The sequence below is a fragment of the Apteryx rowi genome, unplaced genomic scaffold, assembly GCF_003343035.1.
Source record: "Apteryx rowi isolate R43461 unplaced genomic scaffold, aptRow1 scaffold_235, whole genome shotgun sequence".
In the NCBI taxonomy this organism is placed as follows: Eukaryota; Metazoa; Chordata; class Aves; order Apterygiformes; family Apterygidae; genus Apteryx; species Apteryx rowi.
In genome coordinates, this window is record NW_020448697.1 from 395,468 (window position 1) to 411,575 (window position 16,108).

Below are 16,108 nucleotides of genomic sequence, written 5' to 3' on the forward strand. Positions count from 1 at the left end.
TGCATTGCAGAAGTTTTGACTTAAGCATCATTTTCTTGCAAGCAATAAAAGAAAAATGGTACGTGTGTTACATATTCTTTCTGATAAACATGATGCATACTATATAACTGATCTGAATTAATGCATTTTGCTTTTTTTCTCACTAGGCTCTTCACACTTAGAGTATTTTTTTGCAACAGAGGTATTGCAAATACACGTTAATCCCCAGTAAAGTTACCATTCAGCCTCTTTGTTATAGTATAACAGCTTGCCTGTCTTTCATCTGCCTTCTTTCTTTCCATGTGATACCCTTGCTGTCAGTTCAGACCATATAGTAAAAAGCTGCCTACATTTTCTTTAATGAATCTAATGACATGCATTTATGGGCAGATTATGATATCAATTTATATTGCTTTTACATTGATTTGTAAAAATTCCACTTATTTCAAAGATATTCCTCTTGATTTATACCAGCATAAGTGTAATCAGACTCTGACCCTGAATTATGAGCTGTACTAGCAAAATATTTTGCATAGGTATGCTTACATGGCAATTGCAACCTTTAATCCTGTTTAATCATAAATATTTGATATGGTGATGTTATGGTTCACCTTCATTTGCCTGGTGCAAAGCAGAACTATTTTCAGTTTATACAGCCTGTAATATATCATGTCTGGTGTTTCCTGGATTACAGTGCAGTCACCAGCTCTTGAAGGAGGATGCAGAAAGTGAGAACAACCAACCCTGAATCTGTGTTGGGAAATCCCAACTAGATCACATTTCTCACATATCTCCTGAAACTTAGCCAGCCCTTTCCAGGCAGGTTCCCATTCCTTTCTGCCCAAGAAGTACACCCTAAAGCCTGGCTCCACCTACTCTGGAGTTTTCTTTTCCCTGACTTTTGTATGTAACTTCTTCTAAACCTCCTGCCAAAAAATGATGTCTTATGGGGTTAAAGCATAAGCTGGTTATTTCCTTAAGCAGGTCACAAGAAATAGTCAGTATTATGCCTCTAGTATAAAATGTAACTTTTAAGGACATAACATTAAGTACACATTAATCACATTAAGGAATCAATTGAAATACAGTACTGATAATTCCAGGCTTGAAGTTTGTTATAGTTTATGATTAGAAGCAGGTAAGAAAATCTATTCTGGCCAGTACCTAAAAAGCCATTAATATCTATAGAAGAGGGTTTTATCCAGAAACCCAAATCCTAATTTGGTCACTTTGGAAAGTGGAAGTTGACAAAATAAACATCACATATAACTGGTGCATAATTTCATGTTATTTATAAAAACACCATGAAATGAGGTGTGCTTTAAATCCAGCTGCATTGGTTTTATTTCATTGTGTACAATATATTCACAAGGAGGGGGTTTTTTTGTTGTTATTGTTTGCTGTCAAGACCAGTAATTATTGCTGGTGGTGGTAAGTACTTAGAAACATTACTGAGATCAGCGTAATCTAGTACTGCAGAACTAACTAGAAGTGTTCTCAAATACTCTTTTTCATTGATACTTAAGTACCAATAAAAATAAGCATATAGTACAAAATGTTCTTTTCTTAAAATTTAGTGATATATTATTGTAACATCAGTACACTTTCACAGTCACTTGTATAGGAGTTATTTCCTGGGAAAAACACAAGAGTAGATGATACCTTCATACTTCAAAAACCACAGGTGAGGTAGAATCAAGCATAAGATTCAGGGGAACTCTTGAAGTATCATTGTCTCTAGAAAGCAGAGTTTAAGGGACTGTGCAAAGGCAGAAACAAACCCACCAAACCTGAAAGTATTCTGAGAGGCACAGATGAATTCTGAGAAGCTTTGGAGGATCTGCATGGAGACAAAGACACTCTGTTAGTTTATCTGTATGCCCCAAAGCTACCTGCTACCACACCAAAATGGCTAATTACTTCTTCCACCTGGGCTTCAGCTCCCCTTTGAGGACTAGAATAGGTGGGCTTTGGAAGATGGCCCTGCCAAAATCAGCACTAATCTTGCAGATTCCTTCTTGTAAATTCACAGCCCATAAGTTTTTGTCAGCAGTGCCATACCTACTCTAAGGCTTCACAGTGCAAAACATGTAAGAGAAGCAAGAGGGACCTGAGTATGAAACTAACTGAGTGTACTCTCAGAATGGCAGATACAAATAAATGGACCATCTGCAGAAAACAAACATCAAGATTTTGGCTGAGCTTTTTGTTCTAGTTTTGGTCTTTTATGGAGAAGTTAATGAGTTAGATTCTAACAGAAATATCTCTTCTGTGAAGCCTGTCCAATCAGATGCTGTTACAAGAGAAAGACATTTTTGATCACATTCTGTTTTATACCACTTTTAATTGTACTGTTTACAAAACAACATACAGCACAGAGCTAGATCCTCTTCTAGGCATATGCAAAAGGGAAGGAAAAGAAGGAAAAGATTTGGCTATTCTGGCTGTTGTTCAGAAGAGCTGGATAACCACACCTGCCAAGACCTGCCAGACACAAGGGACACTGCCCTGTTTGGAGAACCCAGCAACATCTGAATAAAATCCTGCCATACCTAAGTAAGGTCAAGCTTGTGTAAGTTAAGAAGAGTGACAATGTCTTCTCGGATTGTTCTTCGAATTGGAAAAACTAAGCCACAAGAGAAAGGAAGAAGAACTATGGTTTTAAATTCCCGAGCTGGGTGGGTTTTTTTCTCCATTCTACCACTGACTCCTTGCATCTGTTCTGCGCAGACTTCTATCATGACCTCCCAGCCCTAATTAGTCATTTATAGCCAAATTTCTGAAAGGTTCCAATTTCTCTGAAAAGAATTAGAGCCAAAATGCCTTGAAACTCTAGACTTAATCTTCCTTTGATTTATATCATAACTGCAAAACAGAGATGACAAGTCTTCCTTTCTATTTACATTGTAAACTCTTTAGAACAGCTACTCTCCTTTACTTATGATGAGCACCCAGATTAAACAGGGTATTTTAATTCAAGTAATAAATAACACAAAAACAAGGGAAGAGAAAAAACAGCTAAACTAATCCAGGTCCTAGTGTAAATCAGTGCTGCAAGAGAGAAGCATACCTTATTCCTGTTTTAGTGTACCACCAGAGCTAAAGAAGCAGCATATGTTCCCATCAACCTTCATGTTTTGCCATGTATGAGGTGTCTATTAAAGAAAGAATCACTTTTCACAGAACTCTAATTGTTGCTGGCAATACTGTAAGCACTGTGGTTGCATGAGCCTTAACCAACTAGGGAGCTTTTCAGTACAAATGCCTGTGACTGCTGCCATCTCCCTCCTGAAAAGATGATACAAAATCCAAGCCATTGCTTTGGCCAGCAAGACATCTCTCAGTTGTCTTTCTTTTGGGGCAGTAAGCCGCATGCCTGAAAGACTCCTAGGTAGCCTGGCTGTTCCCTAAGGTCTTACTGAAGCCCATGGGAGCTGATGTTCCTCACAACCAAGGCTGAAAGGCTAGTTGAAGGCTACGAAAAAGAGAGTCAAACGTGAAACTCAATATGTGACTATGAGCAAAGTCTGGGAACATTCCAAAACCCAGAAATATCAAGGAAAACACATGCGAAAGTTAAAACTGTTCTCCAAAATCACCACCAAAATGCCTGTGCAATTGGAAGCAGCATTTGTTTGCAGCAGTGAAGCCATCAAAAGTGAGTATACCAACACTTTCCAGGCCAGCAAGAAAGAATTCCCCACTGTGAAATCATTTTCTTTTTCATTTTAGACAGCTTCATTAAACATACTACACCAATGGAGGGACCCAGTGTTAGTATCTTAAAACAGTAGCTGTATATTGTACAATATATATATAACATATGTACATGCATATATGCATATGTTTTATATATATAACTAGCAGCATATAAGTCACAAGGCTACAAGACCTTTGGCAACCAAGGAAATGCAGCTACTCAAAGAGTGAAAACATATGATATTGAGCCTGGGTCAATGTGTGGCTTTTCCACAGTGATTTAACCAAAAAGTAAATTTGAAACAATATTTTTAATTATCTCTTATGATTAAGATGCATTTAGTTTATAGAGCCATTTCCTTCAATATCATAGACTACATCTATACTAATAAAGACAATGAATAGAGCTGAGCCTGAGGCCAAAAAAATTAAACCCAGAGGAGGAAATATTGATTAGGATTACCAGTTTATTAGACTAATATCACTGTTATATTTAACCCAGTGATTTTAGATTATTCAGTCTCTGTTAGGGAAATTTAAACAGTGAAGCAAAAAAGAAGCAGGTAATGCATTACTTTAGTTATATTTTAGTTATATTAATAAACATTCTTCTACTTACTGGCACCCTATTTATCTTAATTTTAAATATTAAAATTAAAAAATGGAAAGGGGAATGCCCCATTATTTTGATTCATGCCTTGTTATAAAAAAAACTTTTTTTTTTTTTTTTTTAAAGAACTATCAATAATGAAATGGAGTTTGGACAGATACCAAGCAGTCACATTAATTCCTGAGAAACAAACTAACTCAGTTTTCAAGGTCATATGGTTTGTCCTCTAGAGCCGGTCAGCTGAGCTACGTGATGGGGGGAATGCGTCCTTTTTTTCTCTACAAGGTCACAACATTATAATGTGTCGCCTGATGTTCTCTGAAAGCTGAATTCCTCTCAATGCAGATAGCCTTTTGGAGCACTTTTGGTAGAAAACTGAGATGCTGGAAATCTCCATAGAGGAGTGCTCTGATGGTGCCTTTAGCCTCCTGTCCTGGCAGTCAGGACAGTCCTAGGAAGGCCCAGAGTAACTTTCCTTTCAGAAAGAGTTGTAGTCAATAGTTAGTCAATACAATCAGGGATATTCATGCACCTCTACTGTTTATGGTAGCATAAACAGTAGCTCTGGTTCACCAGTGTCATGGAGGGGGAATACATCTCATTTCTACAACTTTTTGAGCTCAGAGCAGAGATGCTGTTTTATCTTCTCTCTTTAATACTTTAACACATTTGGAGTAAATTTGCGTTAAAAATCATTTTGAAATGAAAAATCAAATGGATTTGACTTTTCTAAAGTTGAGGACAAGTAGTTTTGGTTATCCTAAAATTGAATTTTTCTGTAAATGAACTATTCTTTCCAAATATTCTATCAAGGCTGCTCCTATCTCATTCAGTCAAGAAGACGGTCAGCTGAGTAGGATGCGGGACTATTTTTCCTAAAAGATAAGGTGGCAGGCATGGCCCAGTTGACTGAGATGCTTTATTTCTCTCCTGAATAAGATGTTTCCTCTTTGAAGATGTATTTCTCTCCTGACTGTTTTATTTCTTTCCTTTGTTCAACTTCCTCTCCTTTTAAGTGGAAAAAAAGTGAGCAAAGATGTCACTCATCTATTGACAATCCAAAGATGTGGGCCCAGCTTGCAGTTAAATAACCATCCAGAAGGAAACAAAATCTCTAGTTTAGAAGTTTGGGCATTCTCCTGAGACCGTGGAGGCCTGGGATCCAGCCCTTGTGCCAGTGACTTTTTACTGTTGTATAGTGAAACCTTTGCTAGATAAAGGATGAGAATTCGGGTCTTTCCACTCTCAGTGCCCCTTACTCATTGGGATGTCACTGACTATTTGTTTGAGGGAGTCCTTCTAGCCTGATGGTTAGGTACTCCCCTCAGAGAGGCAGTATATTCAGAAATTCCTGCATGCTCTGGAAATCCCTGTCTGCAGGAAAGTCAGGCTGGGGATCTTCTCGTAAGAAAATACTGATGGCAAGCAGGTATGAAATGGGTGTTAAACCTCTCAACACTATTAATACTGAACCATGCCTTAAAACAGAATATTAGGCTCAAAGGGATTTTGACTGTGGGGAATCTGAGGGTCTTAGTTTTGAAAATAAGCTGTTAAAGTGACAGCCAGCTATCTAAATCCAAATAGTTCTCTTGGTGACCTTGTGCTTAGTCTCACTAAACCACTTTTGCAAATAGTACCTAGTGATTTCTTAACTCTTACAGTACTTGTCAAAACACATAATTTCTTTTAAAATTATGAGCATTTTGCTTTAGTCACTTTGGAACTGGAACAGAATTGATAATATTAAGCAGTAATTAGAATAAGAGACAAGCAAAAAAGATACAGTTTTGGGAGTAAGGATTAAAAGCCAGGTGGTCCCCAATTTTAAGGAAATGTCCTCACCTCTAGAAGATATCATGGAAACGCTTGCATTCTCTCTGACTCGGCAAGCTTTTAATTATTCTGTGCAAACATCAGCATGGGAAAGAATGAGAACTTACTTGCTGCCCTTCCTCAGCATACAGCAGTGAGATCACTTTCAGAAGCATGTGTTAAAATCTCTTTGGACAGAAGATAAAATAAGAGCCCAAGTCTCCCAAATGTGCTGACTGACTGGATCTAGAATGGCACACCAGGGAAAGGATTATTTCTCCTTTGCCCTGATTTCATGAGACTCCTCTTCTAGTCAGTGTCTTGAAATCACAGGTCTGAGCAAGTACCAAAGTGTTTATCTTCTCCCTGAACACTGACTTATTGGACAGAGAGAAAGATACTACTGCTTCCAGCAATGTTTTGGGACAAGGGTGGTGACCAGAGGTGCCGAACTGTAGAAGAGCTAAGTGGGATTTGAGGATCTTATCAGTATTTCCTATTGGCTACTGTAGGCAGTTCTTAGCTCAGCCAGCTGGTCTTGGGGAACCCCACTTTTGGGGGCCTAAATCTCCTTCAGTTTGTACAGGAGGCTGAGATCCCAGACACAGCTGTAGGGAGCTCTGTAGGCAGGCTAGCAATGAAGTCCTCAGCACTCAGTTTTGGAAAACCTAACCTTGCTGAATTTCATCCTATGTATCAAAGGCCAAGATTCTTAAAGGTAAAGAGGTTTTCATGTCCTAGTTAATTCAGTTCAAGTTACTTAAATACCTTTAAAAGCTGACTCTCAAACTTTTTCATACTAGAACTTTAGCTCTCAAATTATTTTGTGATTTTTGAGAGTTAAATCAAGGGGGTTGTGGTTACCCTTATTCTAGGACTTTTTTTTTTTTTTAATATTTTGGTTTTCTTTTCAGATCTTAAAAGATCTGAGCTCACCTTACACAGTTTAATGGCTTATGTTATAAAGGTAAACATACATTTGCAAAGCGAGTACAGCCAGAACAGGTGACAGTCATAAAAATTCCTTTCAGATAAGGCAAAGAACCCCAAACAGCAAATCTGCAGGAGTCACTCTGGAGACTGACTTCAGTCTTCAGAGTTAAAGACTGAAAAAAAAGACGGTTACACTAACTAAAACCATTGGGAATGTTTCCTGCTAAAAACATCACTCTTAAATCCTCATAGAATAACATATCACTCTATACACTTCCTATAGCAGATTTTTGCACTGTCAGTTAAGGAGAGCTCACACACACAATAATACTGCGTTACTAATTTTGGCTAACCAGAACATAGGAAGCAAGACTTTGCTTTAGGTCATTTCTGCTCGCTGACAAGAAATTCTCTTTGAAGACATACCACAAGAATAGATAAACTCATTAATCTCAAGAACATCCCCAAGCATTCTGGATATAGAAATCCTTTAGAAATATAATACAAAGTAGCTGAAGGTACACAAAACCTGATTGATCTTTAATTTGGTATTAAATCTCTTTTTGCAATCATCCAGCCCTTCAAGATAAGGGTGGTAGAAAAACTATCATTATCTTCATTAATTAGAAGATGAAATAACTTATGTCAGCAGCTAACCAAAAGGCAGCAAGAATTGACTAGTGTCAACCAAGGACAAAAAAAAAAAAAGCATTTGAGCTATGTGAATTTCACAGCTTTTTATTTTTCATTTCTCCAGAGCAGATTTTCTGCCTTTCAATTTCCTGTAATTTTCAGGTATTCCCACTGTAAACTGTTTTGATTAAATGAATATTTTCACATTGCAAGACAGAAGTTGCATGAATCTATAGAAAGTCAATACATTTTTATTTGAAGTTAGCATTTTCCTAGAGATATATTTAAATATATGTATTTTAAAAGAGTTCTTCCTTTAGCAGTGTTTTCTGTTAGGTGGACCACTTTAAAGTCTGAAAAGTTAAGCAAAAAATTTTGTATTACAAGTTACTCTAAAGACTTCCCATGCTTCTACAGCAAAGGCTTTTATATCAGCTTTATAATCCAGAGAGGCAGAGAAAAAAAGAAATTCATGAGATTGAGACTGCTGCACATAGTGTTTTTTCCATCTGTTTTGTTCTTACTTTTAATTCAGTATGGTTTCCTGCTTTTCACACTCCAATTTGTTTACATAGATTTCCATCACTCACTGGGAAAGTCCTGTTTTCACTTTGTTGCTAGTGATAAGAAAAATCATATTTGTGAGACAGCCTAGGAAACCGAAACATAAACTTAAAAATTTTCTTGATTTAAAGGAAACTACAGCTGTGATTTCATAACCAACGGCAAAGTTGTACTATGGGCTAATAACAACTTTAATGTCCAAAACCTTTAAAATCCTTCATCTACCCCAAGTACATTGAAATGACAATATTACCTTCTCTAAGGACTATGAAAAGCTGTTCTTGTTTATATGGATGCAAAATTCTTTAGCCTGTTTTTGTCTAAGAAGTTGGCTAAACTGAATTATCTGTATGTGTGCACCAGATTCTTGAGATAATGCTTTGTTTTAAAAGGTAACTTAAATATTTCCAAACACAAGCATTCAAAAATTGTGAACCACACATAACAAAAAACATGATGAGGATGAAGATGGTGAGTAGTATTTCCATTGGTTCTATGGCATTTAAGTCATTAGGATCTGTGAATATATCTTTGTTTAATGGAAGGTCATTCTTACTTAAACGATTCCAAGAACTGAGGCTTTAAGAAAAGTCTCTACACAGTCCTATTTCATTAGGGAGAAATTAGGAAACAGAAGACTGAATTCCATTCCAAGTTATACCAAAGTGATTCAGGGCTTGGTTTTGCAGGGGGATATTGGCTTCGCTAGATGGCTCAGTACTTTTCAGGATTGAACCATGAGAGATCTTCTCCAGATTAACTGTAAGTCTATCACATTTAGGAATGTATCAACATACCTTCAAATTCAAAACACAATGCAATGTTTAACTATCAAGGTCTTTGAAAAGAGCATTTTTAATATACATCAAATGTAACAGGCATTATGTTATCAAGATATAAATATTAATGGCAAAATGGAAGAAAAGACTGTAAATGGAAATAGCTTGCCTGCAAGAAATACTAACTTTCTGTATTTTTCTGAGCAACAAGTACAACAGCAGCTAGAACAAGGAAAAAAATTACAGAATTATTTTATCATGAGGACAACTTTCTTTTGTGTTCTAACACTCCTGACACATCATTGATATATGTACATCGAGCAGTTCCTTATCCCTCCCATTGTCTGTCATTCCACAGACCATGCATTTTGATCACAATGTTCAACATTTGCTGATGGACTGATTTAGAACTAAAATATAAGGATTTTTTTCAATAGAAAGCAAGATTTTACTGCATTTAAGAGCAGTAGTCAATGAGATGTCATGTTCAAATGCCAGTTTCAGACTATCTTATTTGTATTTAAACGTTCCTAGACTACATTGGCACCATTATGGTTTCTTTTGCACAAAAAACTCAAACCCAAAACCACAAACTTCATCTATGCATCCTTTATTTTGATACCTAAATGACTCATTCACTGTTAAAACTAGAGGCAAAACAAATCCCTTCCCTATCAATACTGACAAGAAGTGCTTGAAATATTAAGATGAAATGGACTTATTAAAAATATACAATTCTGGCCTTGAGAGAACTCTTTTAAATACAGCAATGTCTGAAGGGAAGCAGAATGATTTTTTTTTCTTTGTGACACTTTCCAGGAGAGGTGGATGATTATGTGAACTCAATCTAATCATTTTTTCCTAGTTGCCAGCATGACACTTGATGTCTTTGAGCCAGACAATGGTTGTTATGTCACCTATCTTTCCTCTTTTCAACAACCAGGAAAACTTGACTATAACAGGATAACAAAAATAGCACCGCTAGAATGCTCATCTTGGGCCTGCTCACCTCTGGACAATGACCTACACTAGGAATCAGTGAACTTTTCTATACCACTTTTGCATAGGATATGCCATACTCTGGTCCCATGAGGTTGCCTTCAGGGTGCTTCTCTAGGCTCAGAGTCACCCTTCTACATTTTCTGGCATAATAAACACAGACTAATCAGAAAATACAAATTGAAGAGAAGTTCCAAATTAAAGCAAAGTACCCATTAAAGTACTCATTTTTAACAAAATAAATTTTATTCTGTGAGATAAGTAAAAAGAAAAAATGAAAAGTTTCTCCGTTTCAGATTCGCTAATTGTAAAATTATGTTTCAGAGGATTCAACGCAGAGGCATTGTTTCTGGCTATCTCTTTCTGATAACCACTTTTGTGCATAAATACACTGCTTCCTCTACACCCACTTTACATCCTTATTTGAAGACTAACTTATGCCATGGAAATTTTAAAAGTAATTCTTCAAACTGCCTTTCTAGAGTTACATTAATAGAGGATTTGAGGAAGTTACTGCTATTTCAGTAGCTCTTAATGTGCCTGTTGTGAGGAATATAAAATGCCAGAGAAAAAATCATTCTTAAATGTACACGCAAGTGAATTTTAGGGTCAGAGTTGTTTCATCCCATCACAACACAAAATGTTTTGAAGAAGAAACATTGTCTCCAGAGTTTCTCATCATTAATTTCACTCTCATGAGAGTTTTCCTGTTCTCACAGGGTCTAGCCTTTATTCAGTCTGTTTTATTTATGTTCTTTCCAGTTTGTAAACAGTGCATGCCTAAGTGCCTTGTTTTTAATGAAGTGTGACAGTAGTATTTGACTGGAATTTAGATAAATGAGCAGATAAATCTACGTTTGTTTTCTGCAAGTTTATATGCATATATATGAAAATATTAAAAATGCAGCTAGACAAAGATAACAAAGGCTGGCCTTTGTTACCATGTATTATGACTTTGCCCCCCAAAATCAAAAAATATTATGCGATCAGCAAGGTTAATTATGAGAGTCCACTTACTGTTGAAATAAAAGTATTGTCTATAATCTATTGTGGAGTATTGTGGAGAATAATATGAGGGTTGTATGGAAAAGCCAGGAAAAACTGTGCTTATAAAAAAAGGAAGGACTTCTTTGTCCTGGGCAAAAGAATTGTAATTGCCATTTTCATTGATATCATCATGTATTATTACTGATAATACTTCAATAGTTTGAGATTTTGAGGATAAGGCTATAGCATACTAGGCACTACGCATAATAAGAAACAGCTCTTGCCCCAAAAGATTTACAAGCTAACTGAACTCAAGGAACTATTTAACTTTATTTTTCAGATAGAGCAGGTGACTTTTCCAAGGGCAAATCAGACAAGCTGAAAGTAAGCAATACAACCTGTCTGTTCTAGCACCCTTTGCTGAGTACCATCATCACAACCCATCCTTTCTTGTCAAGCAACAAAATTATCTCTATCAAAGCACTGTCAGAAAGTGTATGGACAGATAAAAGTTTGGGTGAATCACTGCTCATATGCAAACCCATTGTAATTTTGTGCACTTTTGAGACTTGGGTCAAAACAGTTTACAGATCACTGCAATAATTCAAGAGCTGAGGTACAATCAAACTGCTGCAAGTGCCTTGTTTTGTTACGAGGTAGATGCTGAAATGGAAACAGAAAAATACTTTAAATCACAGTATCACTTCAGATGCCATTAACTGGAGAGTACGTAAGTTCAAATTGCAATGGGATGCACTGCTAAATCCTGCACAAATGTTCTATTCACTTGTTTTGTTGATAAGAGACACAGCAAAGACCTCACCGATGTTTTCAAAACATTTCCCAGGTTGAACAGGTGGCATTGAAGGTGTTCTAGGTAAAGGAAAGGACTAGCTGAGGCTGGCTGAGGCTGAGGAGATATTAAACCTCCTGGTTTGGTGAGTTGAACAGAGTAGGAAGTAAGCAAGATTACCTAGCTGTCATCAGTGAGGTGGCTAGTGGCCTGCCTACCAGGAGTCTGAGCATTACTGAACAGATGCCGTATCCCTTTACCAAGCCACCAATACCAACTCAGACCATTCAGTGAGGCTTCACGCAGAAGAAACTATGAGCTCTCTCTCCCTGGGCACGACCAGCCTCCTGTTAATGCCCCCAGTATCCCAAGGATCTTGTGTTTTGCCTCTATTTATGCTCAGAAGCTCTGGAAGCAATGTGACTTCCTTGTGTTTGAAGATGAGAGATCTCTGACAACAAGCAACATCTCTTTTTTGACATGGATATCAGATTCCATTTTCTTCCTGAAGAGATTCCAGAATCTGTTACTAGTGAGAACCTGTGATTTTACTTAAAGTGCAATACTTCTGTGACTGTGTACCTGAACTGAACTTTTATCTATTATTTACTTAGCAAATAAGGGCCTAATCAAGGACCCATTGAGATCAGTGGGAAAAATAATATTGCCTTTGGATCAGGCATTGAACTGCTCTGACATTACCTATCTGTCATTGAATATAACATATATAATAATCACTTTTTAAAATATTGTCCAAAGTTACCATACAGAAAGACATCATAATTTTCTCTCTTCTGTCCCAGAATTTAGCAATAACTGTCTACTGTACATGCATTTCTGGCAAGCTCCATTGTGTTAGTGACAATCAGTGACAGATGATAACAAACAGTTGGTCCATAACCTGAGAAAAGTCTTGATGGAATTATCACAACTCAGAGACTAGCTACTGCATGAATCTCCTTCCTTCCAGGAAACTGAGATTCAAAGCCCAAGCCCTGCACCAGAATACTGAGCATATGCTACCAATGGGAATATGCAAAAAGGGAAGCAAAGCACGATGGTGCTTGTTTTCAGATTAATCCAGGGCCTGACCAAATAGAAGGCATTGTCTGTCCCTGAGTTCAATAGCCTTTGAGTAGACTTTGGCTAACCAGTTTAAGGAAAAAATTTTTTTTTGAGTAACGAACGTATTATTTAACAGAATTATCCAAAACAACAGGACACCAAACTTAAATATAGCCAGTCATACCACTTAGCAGGTTCCTGATCCAGAATGCTCCTGTTTGTGCCTAGCAGCAAGAACATTGATAATATTCTGTAAAAGAGAGAAAGTCAAGCTCTGGGATAAAAAGAGGTTAGTTACATATTACAGAACTGTAACATGCTGCACAGTATCTGTGTGATGTCATTTGTTCAAAGAAGGCTGCATAAGTCTTATAAGCATCTTTTGCCAGATACACATCACCAATTACAAGTGTGAATGGGTCTGCAGCTGCACAGGCAGGTAAGCAGATCTGACAGTCTGTTGCTGCAAAAGGGAGGAGGACTTGCTTCCCTCCATTCTCGCATGCACACTCCATCCTCTGTCCTATTCAGTCCTCCCTCCCTTTCCCTCAGTTCCAGCTGCATCGTCCCACCCTTTCTCTGGCATTCATCACACTCACTGGCTGATTTAACTCATTGAGATGTCACAAAACTGTTCAGTGATTTTCCTGGGTTTGTCTTCTGTAATTTTAGTGAGTTAAACCAGCTCAAAGAGGTATCTGACAAGTGCTGAAGTTGTCACAAGGTTAGTAGCATGAGCAAGTGGCTAGGAGCAGAGGGAACAGAGAGACATAGAAAGGGAAAGCACAACCTCTATTCTCAGCAGTGGTGGGTTGTCTGTCAAACACAGCGCTTTCAGGGAACTGTACCCAACTGGTGGTAGAGCCCTTAGGACCTGGCTTTACATAAAGAGAAGAATAGTCCTCTCACTTTAGTGGTTTGCTTCTGTAAACACCTATTTAGCAATTATTTGCAGATAGGCTAAATATACAAGAACAAGTGTTGATAATAGAGCTGTTCGGAGTATCTGCAAAAACTCTCAAAACCACTTTTTCAAGGGTGAGCATATCCTCCACCTCAGCTCTATTCTTGGATCATTCACAGGGAAACTAAAGATGTTTGTATAGCTGCCCAGTGAAAAACTCAGCTGGCCTCCTTACTTTTCTTTCCACAAATGCTGTCCACCAAAGCACAATGCAAATACGTGAATAGTGAAGTGGCTGTTCAGTTTTCAAGCTTGTAGGAGCATGTACTTATGCCATGAATGCAAACATTTTCTCATAATTTGGCAAAGGAAAAAGAATACATTTCCCCTGAGAAAGAAAAAAAAAGAAAGAAAGAAAGAAATCAAGAGAAATAACCTGAAATAACTGTCTTAACAGAARCTCTTTGGAGAGGTAATCAGAAGCAGTTTTTACTTCCATGTAGATACATAAGATTAGACTACAAGCTCCCTACCTGAAGTTTATCTCAGTTACTTATGGACTGTAGAACCTCCCTATGCTTGTAGAGGATGGAGAAATCTGAACTGTGAAGGGGTAACTGTGATACAAATATATAATAATAGTTTGTTTATTTTGCAGTTTGCTCTTTGAATGGGGAGAAAACCAGAAGTTCCCACTTCTATATAAAACAGAATGGTTTTCCATTTAAAGATTGTAAGAACAGGAGATAAGTAAACTACCCAAGTACAAAAAGAGGCAGACAGACATATCTGGCTTTATCAGCCAGAAACAGAGCAGGAAATACATTATTAAATATCACCATCTACTGGATGTCAGCCTTTATTCCTCACAAATGGGATTCTTAAGCTTCTGTGGTGAGTTAACTTGTCAGACAAGCCTCTACTTCTGCAGATCTGACACTGCTCATATAATTGTTAGCAGGCTAAGGTTTATGGACCTTTTCAGCACCAGGTTGGGAAAAGATTGTCAGCATAATGAAAACAAACACAAAACGTTCTGGGTGGTATAATACAGACTATGAAAATGTTGATAAGCCACAATGACAACTTAAAAAAAAAAAAAAGTGGGGGTAGTCAGGCATGGGGGCAGTAGCATTTTTTTGTTAATCAGTTTGCTTGTGGTATGTGTGCGTAGACACACACACACACAACATGAACTTCCCCCACTAGCCACTTGGGTGGCACATACTAACTGTTATTCCATGGCTGTGAATGCTATCTGCTCCCTCTTTTGGCTACATATTTGCATATTTGTGTGATACTACAGCAGCTCTGTTAGCAGCAGGGCTTGCAGAGCTTGCTGATGGCACAGGGCACTGACAGGTTGCACTCCCCTTTGCAGCTGCTGGGCTGGCCCTGCTGGGCAGTGAAGGATGCTCCTTCCCTTCCCTATGGAGGGTAGAGATCCCTGGCCCCCCAGTGAAGGACGGCCCTGTCCTTGCTAGATGCCCACACTTTGCATCTCTCCTCACCTTCTTTTTCCTTCAAGCTTCAGAGGAGCCAGAGTGTAGACAACCATTATGTGGTGGCAAGGGATGATGCGAGTGTCCAGCTCTGCGGTAGTTAGAGACGTGCTAAAATGCTGATGGCCTTCTTCTTCCCTTCCCTTTGCTTTCTATAAGGCTTCATTTGGCTGCATTCACAGAACCAGTGACCCAAGCCACCACAAATAAACAAATTCTTTAGAGAAATTATTTAGAAAAAGTTGCTGAGGTATAAGCATCTTGGGAAAGATTCAAGAAAAAGCTACAATAACTGTGCAAAGGCAAAGAAAATGTCCTTATAGTAAGTGATAATCTAAAGCCATCACTACAATTACTTTATCACAAAGGGAATGATTGAATAACAATTGGAAACAATATATCTAAGTTTATGGAGGATGCTTTAATGCTTTGACCCTTTAATTCATAGACAGATATTTCTCTAAAGAAATTAGTGTGATTAAAAACGTAATTTCTGGCTATATCTCTTCGAAAGGCATTTACAGTGACAATGCTAAATGTGTATGGGTTTTTGGTTAGCACTCTAACATGAGGAAAATACTCTCAAAATGTAAATACTGAGCTGTGGCAAGACAACAAATGGGAAAACTGTCCTGGTTGAAGTGTGGGTAGTTAAAACTGTTCCTTGTAATGTGTTATAGGAAATCAGAAAGGAATGGATCTTGGAAAAAGCTAGACTCATGCTATACTGAGGCAGAGAGAATAATAAAGACTAGTATTTTTAATGAGAAACTACTTTATTTCCTCATGATCTTCATAATGTTGCAACTCTAACAAATATTAGTTATTTTGCCTGTATCAATCAAA